Here is a 9,984-nt window from a genome sequence, read left to right as displayed (position 1 = left end):
ATGCTTTTGTTGATTTTGATGGGATTTCCCTGTGCCTCCTGGATCTGGTTATGTGTTCCCTTCCCCGGATTAGGGGTGTTTTCAGCTATTATGTCTTCAAAAAAATGTTGCCCCTTTTCTTTCTCTCCTTCTTCCAGAATTCCTATATTATTATTATGTCTGATGGAGTCTCTGAGCTCCCTATGTCTATTCTTATTTTGCATAATTCTTTTTTCTCTCTTTTGTTCATCTTGAATACTTCCAATTACTCGTTAGGTTACTAATTTTTTCCTCTGATTCTTCTGTCCTGCTGTTCATTCTATCAAGTGTGCTTCTCATTTCATTTATTGAGCCATTTGTCTGTTATTCCTTATTTCTGTGTTAAGACTCGTACCTTCCACTCTTCTCAAGTCCAGTGAGTATCCTTATGATCATTACTTTAAATCCTCTATCAGGCATATTACATATGCCTGTTTCACCTAGATTTCTAGTTGTGGATAAATTTCTCATTTGGTCAAGGTCTCTGTGCCTGTGTCTGTGTTAGGAAAGTCCACTACATCTCCTGTTCTTCTGGGAAATGGCCTTATGAAGAAGAGGTCCTGTAGTGCCCTGCCATGTATTATCCCCAGTTAACCAGTGCCTGATGTTTCTAGGAGTGTCTCCAGCATGTGCTGTGTATGCTCTGCTGTTCTGTGCTGCCTCCTTTATCCTTCAGGCCAGTTGTCTGCAGAGATTCTTTCTGCCTGTTGTGGGCAATATTTTGTCCCTGGCCTGAATGTGGTGAACTTTAATGGCTGTGTTCTGGCTTAGTTGCTAAATAAGACCTGTTGTCACTATTTCCTGAACTGAGGAGGTGCAAAACTCTTATGTTGGGAGATGTAGTGTGAGCAGGAGTTTGGCTCACTCCCCTAGAGGAAGGATTTGCCACATTGGGTTTCAGTTAAGTGACTGGAGAGAGGTGGTTCTACCAGAACATGATGGGCAGGCTTTGGTGGAAGCAAGTTAGGTAGTGAGTGTGGGCACTGCACAGCCACAGGTGGCTTTGTGGTGTGAGGGAAAGAAATGGTGCTTGACAGTTCCTTTGTTTCCAGAAAAGTCTCTCCATGAAGGCTGTCTTTCTGGGATGGTCTCTGAGATGAGCAAATAATCTTCCCACTGTGTGTTTCAAGTACTATTCTGATTGATGTTCCCATGCTATATGTCCGTATGCTGTTGCCTGCTTTCTCTCCAAGAGCAGCACAATGACCTCTGGGCTCTATCCAGAAAATCTGGATGACCTTTAAAACTCCTGGCTTTAAGCCCTCCTGGTTTCAAGAACTCATGAATTTCATCCCCTCATGCTTTCTATGCCAATTGCTATGGGGATTCATTTTCCTTCTATGCTAATCTGTCTCTCACCCTTCTTTGTGACTGTGGCTCCGTCCCCACTGCAGATGCCATGATCCATTTCTCTCCCAAGAAATGTCTCCTCATTTCCTACCTTCTTAGATGTGGCCTCTTTTCTACCTTTAGTTGTAGAGTTTGTTCTACTGGTCTTCAGGTCAATTTCTGGGGAGGTTAGGATGATTTGATAGCTATCTAGTTCTGTTTGTGGGACAGGGCAGGTCTAAGGTCCTCAAACTTCACCACTGTGTCCAACTGTCGAGCTGGAAGTAAATTTAAATGATTTAATTTAATTCTATTTATGTAGTAGGAACCTATATAAGTTTCATTTTCAAAGGGGAATTATCTGTAGAAGTAACCTTATGTGACTAGAAAATGTATTTTCACTTCAATCAAACACATGTGTGGTCAAAGCCAACTAAGATATATTACATATTGTGAAGTTTAACACCCCACTAAGATCTTCACAGGAATAATTTAATTATAACATTTTGTGATCATTATATCTTAGCCCATTCCATGTTTCTGTTCTTTCTCATACTCTTGGATAAATACCAAATAAATGGCATACTTTAAGGAAAGAAATATGGAAAATCTTGACTGATTTCAGATTATGTGTGGAATATTGAAATCACTTCAGGGTAATTTAAATAAGGTAATAAAATAAGGGTAATAAAATAAGTATGTCAGTAATTTAATTGGACTCAGGTTGAATAGATTTTCTCTAAAAGTTTGTTAGTCTGTATTACTAACAATGGGCTTGTGCTGTCCCATTCCTTTTACTCTTTAAAAAGAGAACTTACCAATGAACAACAGTGGATAGTGACTACCAGGTCCTATATAGAAGTATAGTACATTATACTTCTGGCTTTTGTTTTGTCTCTATGCTTTATTGGAGAGGTAAGTTTCACACAGGTTTTATTTATTTTTTAAATACTTATTTATATTGAATGAAAGAGTGTGAACAGGAGATGGGCATAGAGATAGGGAGAGAGAGAATCCCAAGCAGGTTTCTTGCTGCTCGTGCAGAGCCTGACACAGGGCTGGATCTCACAAACTGAGATCACCTGAAGTGAAATCAAGAGTCAGATGCTTAACCAACTGAACCACCCAGGTACCCCCACACAGGTTCTAAAACATCATCAGACATCCTGATACTTTGAGGGTCTCTGAGAAGCCATGGCAAGTTACAGTTAGACCATATTTTTAGGTATATGTATATTGCCATTAGAAGAATGCCACGTATGTGCTTACCTTTAAAGCAATGTATAGACACCAAGGCTCTAGGTATTAATAAGCACAAAATTTAGCAATGGCATTATTTGAGCATACCTTAAGCAAAACTATGCATGCATGCACACACACATATATGTGTGTGTCTATAGATATAGATATAGATATAGATATAGATATAGATAATATATACAGTATATGTACACATTTGCTGACTAAAGCAGTACATAAATACAAAGCAAATGGATAAACAGGGGTGCTGCTAGTGATTGGCAATGGGACTATGTCTCAACCCAATTAAGAAAAATGCTGGGAAACTTTTAGTAAAGGGATAATTACAATTATGGAAGAAACAGAAAAATTGTGACATACTGTCACACAGGCATGTCTGAGAAGCGTAAAGCCACAGGAGATAATAGTGGGCTATGTCAAGAGGACAAGGGTTTCATTCAAATAGCTCTAGGTTTAAATCCTGACTAAGCCATTTAGGTAGATTTTTTTAAATTTTTTTTAATTTTTTTGTTTGTTTTGGGAGAGTGCGAGTTGGAGACGGACAGAAAGGGGACAGAGGATCCGAAGTGGGCTCCATGCTGACAGGCTGACAGCAGGGAGCTTGATGTGGGGCTCGAACTCACAAACCTGAGATCATGACCTGAGCCAAATTCAGATGCTCAATGGACTGAGCCACCCAGGTGCCCCCAGATAGACATTTCTGACAATTTTCCAAGAGTTTTGAACCATGGTGTCGGTCTTAGCTTGAGCTGCCAGAACAAAATACCATAGAGTGCATGGCTTAAACAACAAATAAATTTCACATGGTTCTGGGGCTAGGAAGTCTAAGATTAAGGTGCTAGTTGATTTGGAGCTGTTGAGGGCTCTCTTCCTGGTTTATAGCTATCTGTGTCCTTACATGATTCTCCTTAAATGTGTGCATGTGGGGAGTGTGGGAGAAAGGGAGATCTCTTCCCCTTCTTATAAGAACACTAAAGCCATCACGAGAGTCCCACCCTACCTAATTAACTCTAATTACCTCTCAAAGCCCCATCTCCAAATACTGTCATACTGCGGGTCAGATTTCAGCATATGAATTTGGTTGGTGAGAAGATACAATCAGTTTGTAACTGTATATTCTTCTGAAAACAGCATAAAACAGACTTCGTTTGGATTTGTGAAGATTAGAATTTAGTAAGCTTTGTAGTAGTACAGTGGCAGTGTTGTAATTTGTGACCATGGAGTGAGGGAGTCAACAACTGATCCAAATAAACTGTCTCCTATTATCTGAGGTTCCAGGGCAAGAACTCTAAATTTCCAGTGGACTGTGCTGGGATGGTAGAAGAAACTTACAAAAGAGAAACTGATAAATGGTTTTGGGTTATTAGCCCATCTGTTTTGAGGATATGTGAGAGTTAGATAGAAAATAGAGGGTGCAGTTAAGGAGACAAACAGAATTACATTTTCAAACATGTAGAAGTGTTGTGACATTTCTCATTCTTAAAATGAGAAAAGTTTTATAAGGACTACTATCAAAGCTTCCTATATACATCCCCAGGTATTGTGGGCCACAGAAGTGAGTCTGAAATACATCCAAGAAATACAAAGGTAAAGAATATCTGCTTGGGCAGAACTGACAGCAGGGCAAAGGTACATGTTTCCTTTGGGTCAGGTGTGGCCCACAAGAGAATTTCTTAGGTTCTGAATGGGCTGAACCCAACTAGACTAGGATTGAGAAGACTTTACAAGTATCCTGTTAGAGCCAAAGCTGAATTAGGGTGGGTGTGGTGTGAAAGATCAGGTTGATATTCCTCAATAACAAGGTAGTTATAGTTGGGACTTGCCAGGGTGGGAGGGGATATTCTCAGGAAAACACAGAGAAAAACATTGTGAGAAAGAGGTTAGCATTGAACATCTGTCTAGTTAAGGTCAATAGCAGATAAAAATAGAATTGGTTGCACTTCTCACCCCAAATCACCTCTTTTTTGGTTGAACTGAACTTTTGATGGGGACTGTGACACCAGAAGATAAAACTAAGGAATGAAGGAGAATGAGCATAGAAGGAATAAGCAGATATTTTCTTCTCACCAAGTGCAGTTTCTAGACCTCATGTAGCATTCCATGGGAGAAGGAAAGAAGCTGTAATATAATTGAGGTTCAGAGTTCTGATTTTTATACTAACTTGTGATTTCATCTCATTAAATGGAACTATTTGGGGCTTGGGAAATACCTGAGGACCAGCGTATGAATTTATCCCAGAAGCACAGAGAACCAGGCTAATGAGTCAATTTGAAGGTACTGGGGGAAAAAACATTGCTTTACGACTTGTGTATGAAGACCAATATATTTAATAAAATGGTTTCATTACTATATGGTTATTAATATTAATACTTCTATATTAAACAGTTTATAGTGTGCTAACATTTTTATAATTTCAGGAAATGTTATGTACTTAAGAAAATTTTCCCATTTTGTAAAATTAAAATGAACATTTTTAAGGTTTTGGCTTATAAGCATATTGTGATAGTTCTATTTATGTAGTAATTTGAGCCTACTGCCTCCATTCCCAAAAGTTAAGTATAATTATCTCTGCGCACATCTTCACGAACTTTAAATAATATACTATAAAGGATCCAAAAAACACAGATTCCATTAACTATCTAATCTTCTACTGAGCTTTGAGATGCACAGAAGCTGATGTGTAATTCTCTGAGTTTCAGTTGTATTTGGCATTTCTGATGCTGCTCAAGAACAAACCCCTCACAGGAATATTGGTTATTAAAGAAATTTACCCAATATAGCAGCCCAACAAATAGAGCAATACCAGGGATATGTTCTTCCAGCCTCTTGTCTGAAGTCCAAATTATTCACCCAGCTTATATAGCAGCTGTTGTCACTGTCACTAAGAACGAAACAATAAAAGATACCACAATTATAAGTGCATTTGGTTTCCTTTTTTAAATATGATGGGAAAACAGCATTTTTTTGGTGCGTGTGTTATACATATGAAAAACACTGATCATCAATCTAGGTTCCTACTTATTTGACAAGTAGAAAGAGTAAAATGTTGAGTGTTAGAATGGGATCAAACTCATCATCTACTTAAAATAGATCGTTATAGATATAAGTAGTTACATGTAAGTATCATAGTAACCTCAAAGCGAAACCCATAGTTAACACATAAAATATAAACAGAAAAGAATATATGTGTATTACCAAGAAAGTCATGAAACCACAGAGGAAGAGAACAAGAGAAAAAAGGAGTAGAGAGAAGCTATAAAAACACTTAGAAAACAAATAACTAAAGGCAATAATCACCTACCTGTCAACAATGACTTTAAATGGACTAATTTCTCCCATGAGGAGACAGAGTTGCAAATGTTTATGTACTCAACAGAGAAGCGTGTACATATATAAAGCAATTATTAACAAACCTAAGATAGAAATACATAGCAATACAATGAGTATGAGAATTTAATATCACACTTATGCCAATGAATTGATTATCCATAGAAATTCTATAAGGAAACTCTACCTTAAATGACATGTTAGTTAACTATCTACCCAAAGCAACAGAATACAAATTCTCAAGTGCTCATAAAATATTCTCCAAGATTATGCATTAGGGCACAAAACAAGTCTTAATAAATTTAAGAGTATTGAAGCTATTAAGCATCTTTTCTGACCACAAGGTATGAAACTAGAAATTAGTTGTACAAAAAAAAAACATGGAAGATTCACAAATATTGGGATATTAAATAACATGCTACTGAACAATGAATAGGTCAATGAAGAAATAAAAAAAATCCCTTGAGAAAAACAAAAATGAAAAACCAAATTTATGGGATGGGATATGACAAAAAAAAGTTCTAAGAGGCAAGTTGATTGCCATAAATTCCTACCTCGAAAAAGAAGAAGGCTCTCAAACAACCTAACATCACACCTTAAGGAACTAGACAGGGAAAAAATGAACTCCTAAGTTAGTATATGGAAGGAAAGAACAAAGATTAGAGCATAAATGGTCACTCAATACAACAGAGAAGATCAAACTAACAGTTGGTTCTTTGAGAAGATAAACAAAATGGACAAATCTTTAGCTGGACTCTCTTCCTCCTCCCCTCGAGAAAGTAGACTCAAAATCAAAAATGAAAGCAATGTTACAACTGATAGCCACAGGAATACAAAGATCATAAGAGACTATTATGAACAATTATACACCAATAAATTGGATAACCTTGAAGAAATAGATAAATTCCTAGAATCACAAACTACCAAGACCAAATCATGATAAAATAGAAAATCTGAACATACCAATAACTAGACAGGAGATTTAGCTCAGTATTCAAAGACCTCCCAACAAAAGTCTAGGACCTTATGGCTTCACTGATGAATTCTACTGAATACCTAAAGAATAATTAACCAGTCCTTCTCAAATGCTTCCAAAATACAGAAAAGGGTGGAACTCTTCCAAACACATTTTATGAGCATAGCATTACCTTACTCCCCAAATGAAAGATGACACTCAAAAAAATCACAGGAAAATATCCTTGATGAACATAGATGCTAAAATCCTCAAAAAAATGTTAGCAAACCAAATCCAACAATTGATTAAAAGAATCATACAAAATGATTAAATGGGATTTATTGTAGGAATGCAAGGATGGCTCAACATCTTCAAATCAGCAAATGTGATAAACATGTTAACACAATGAAGGATAAAAATGATAGGGTTATTTCAATAGAGACATTAAAAGCTTTTGAAAAAATTCAACATCCATTCATCATAAAAACTCTCAACAAAGCAGGTATATAAGGAACATGACATAATATGAGCCATATATGACAAGCCCACAGTTAACATCATATTTAATGGTGAAACACTGAAAGCTTTTCCTCTAAGATCAGGAAATAGATAAGAATGCTTACTCTCATTACCTTTATTCAACAGAGTTCTAGAAATCCTAGCCAGAGCAATTAGGTATGAAAAAGAAGTCATCCAAATCAGAAAGGAAAATATCAAACTCTCAGTATTTGAAGATGACATATTATATATAAAGAGAGCCCTACAGACTATTCAAAAAACTGTTAGAACTAATAAAAAATTCAATAAAATTGTAGAATACAAAATCAATATGCAAAAATCTGGTTTTTACACTGATAATGAACTAACAGATTAATCCAATTTACGATTGCATCAAAAAGAATAAGATGAGGAATAAATTTAACCAAGAAACGGAAAGACCTGTATATTGAAAACTACAAGGTATTAATAAAAGAAATTGAACACACAAATAAATGGAATACTTATGGTTTGAAAAAAATAACATTGTTAAAATGTCCATAGCTGCCCAAAACAATTGACAGATTTAATGTGATCCCTATCAAACTTGCAATGGAATTTCTCACATTAATAAAACAAACAATCCTAAAATTTGTATGAAATTACAAATTGATCAGCCAAAGCAATCTTGAGAAAGGAGTGAACAGCTGGAAGCATCATGTTCCCTGATTTAAAACTATGTTACAAGGCTATAGTCATCAAAACTGTGGCATTGCAGGACACCTGGGTGGCTCAATTGGTTAAGTGTCCAACTTTGGCTCAGGTCATGATCTTGTGGTTCATGAGCTCAAGCCCTGCGTCAGGCTCTGTGCTGTCAGCTCAGAGCCCGGAGCCTGCTTCAGATTCTGTGTCTCCCTCGTTTTCTACCCCCCCCCACTCATTCTCTCTCTCTCTCTCTCTCTCTCTCTCTCTCTCAAAAATAAACATTGAAATTTTTTTAATTACACATTAGCATAAAAATAGACTCACAGAACAATGAAACAAAATAGCCCAGAAATAAGCCCATGCATATATGATCAATTAATTTACAACAAAGAAGGCAAGAATATATAATGGGAAAATCTAGTCTCTTCAATACATGGTGTTGGGAAAAATGGACAGCTACATGGAAAAGAATGAAACCAGAGCACTATCTTACACCATACACAAACAGCTCAAATGGATTAAAGACTTTGAAGGTAAAACCTGAAACCATTAACTCCTGGAAGGAAACATAAGTCAGTAAGCTCCTTGACATAGGTGTTGGCGATGATTTTCTTTGAATATAATACCAAAAGCAAAAGCAACAAAAACAAAAATAAATAAGTGGGACTACATTACACTAAAAAGTTTCTGCACAGTAAAGGAAACTAACAAAATTAAGAGACAACTTACTAAATGGGAGAAAATAATTGCACACTATATCTGACAAGAGGCTAATATTTAAAAGTTTCTGCACAGTAAAGGAAACTAACAAAATTAAGAGACAACTTACTAAATGGGAGAAAATAATTGCACACTATATCTGACAAGAGGCTAATATTTAAAATATTTAAAATGTATAAAGAGCTCCTAGAATTCAACAGCACAAAAGAGAACAATTAAAACAAATCTTTTTTAAATTTTTATTTATTTTTAAGAGGGAGAGAGAGCACAACAGGGAAAGACAGAGACACAGAATCTGAGGCAGGCTCCAGGCTCTGAGCTGTCGGCACAGAGCCCGATGTGGGGCTCAAGGTCTCTCAAAGGTCTGTGAGATCATGACCTTAGCCAAAGTTAGATGCTTAACTGACTGAGCCACCCAGGCACCCCTAAAAAATTTCTTAAGAAATGAATATTTTTCCAAAGAATACATACAGATGACCAACAGATATGTAAAAATATGCTCAGCATCACTAATAGGGAGCTGCGTATCAAAACCACAGTGAGATATCACCTCATGCCTGTTAAAATGACTGTCATCAAAAAGACAAGTGTTGGCGAAGGTATAGAGAAAAGGAAACCCGTGTGCACTATAGGTAGAAATGGAATTTGTTGCAGACAGTAAGATGCAGTATATAGGTTCCCCCAAAAATTAAAAACATAACTACCATGTGATACTTCAATTCCACTTCTGAGTTTTTATCCAAAGAAAGTGAAAATACGAATTTGAAAAGCTATATTTATTGTAACATTATTTACAATAACTATGCTATGGAAGTAACCTAAGTGCCATTGATGGATAAATGGATAAAGAAATGGTGGTACAAAAAAAAAAAAAAGAAAGAAAGAAATGGTGGTACACATGCACGCATGAGCGTGTGCGTGTGCACACACACACACACACACACACAATGGAATATTATTCATCCATGTAAAGGAATAAAATCTTTTTATTTGCAACAACATGGACAGACCTCAAGGGCATTATGCCGAGTGAAATAGGTCAAAGTAAGATGAATATCATATGATCGCTCTGATATAGGGAAACTAAAAACAAAACTGTAAGCTCATAAATAAGGAAAACAGATTGATGATTGTAAGAGGTGGGGGTTGGTGGCCAATGGGAGAAAGGGGTGAACTATTTTGTTTAAATTGAA

The 9,984-nt window shown here is 36.4% G+C and overlaps 1 long non-coding RNA gene across 2 annotated transcripts in view; it reads right to left on the bottom strand.

Moving 5' to 3' along the window:
• Positions 1–1,484: 1,484 nt before the first annotated feature.
• Positions 1,485–9,984, bottom strand: part of LOC131511371 (uncharacterized) — a 96,457-nt gene continuing 87,957 nt past the window's right edge. For both annotated transcript variants that reach the window (XR_009261491.1, XR_009261492.1), the window contains 2 exons: positions 5,411–5,488; positions 1,485–1,625 (listed from right to left, as the gene is read on the bottom strand). This is a non-coding gene — a long non-coding RNA (uncharacterized LOC131511371). The remainder of the gene's footprint in view (positions 1,626–5,410; positions 5,489–9,984) is intronic.

This window comes from Neofelis nebulosa, chromosome 5 (genome assembly GCF_028018385.1).
Source record: "Neofelis nebulosa isolate mNeoNeb1 chromosome 5, mNeoNeb1.pri, whole genome shotgun sequence".
Taxonomy (NCBI): Eukaryota; Metazoa; Chordata; class Mammalia; order Carnivora; family Felidae; genus Neofelis; species Neofelis nebulosa.
Note: the sequence above shows the minus strand (reverse complement) of the source record. Positions and strands in the feature narration are given on the sequence as shown.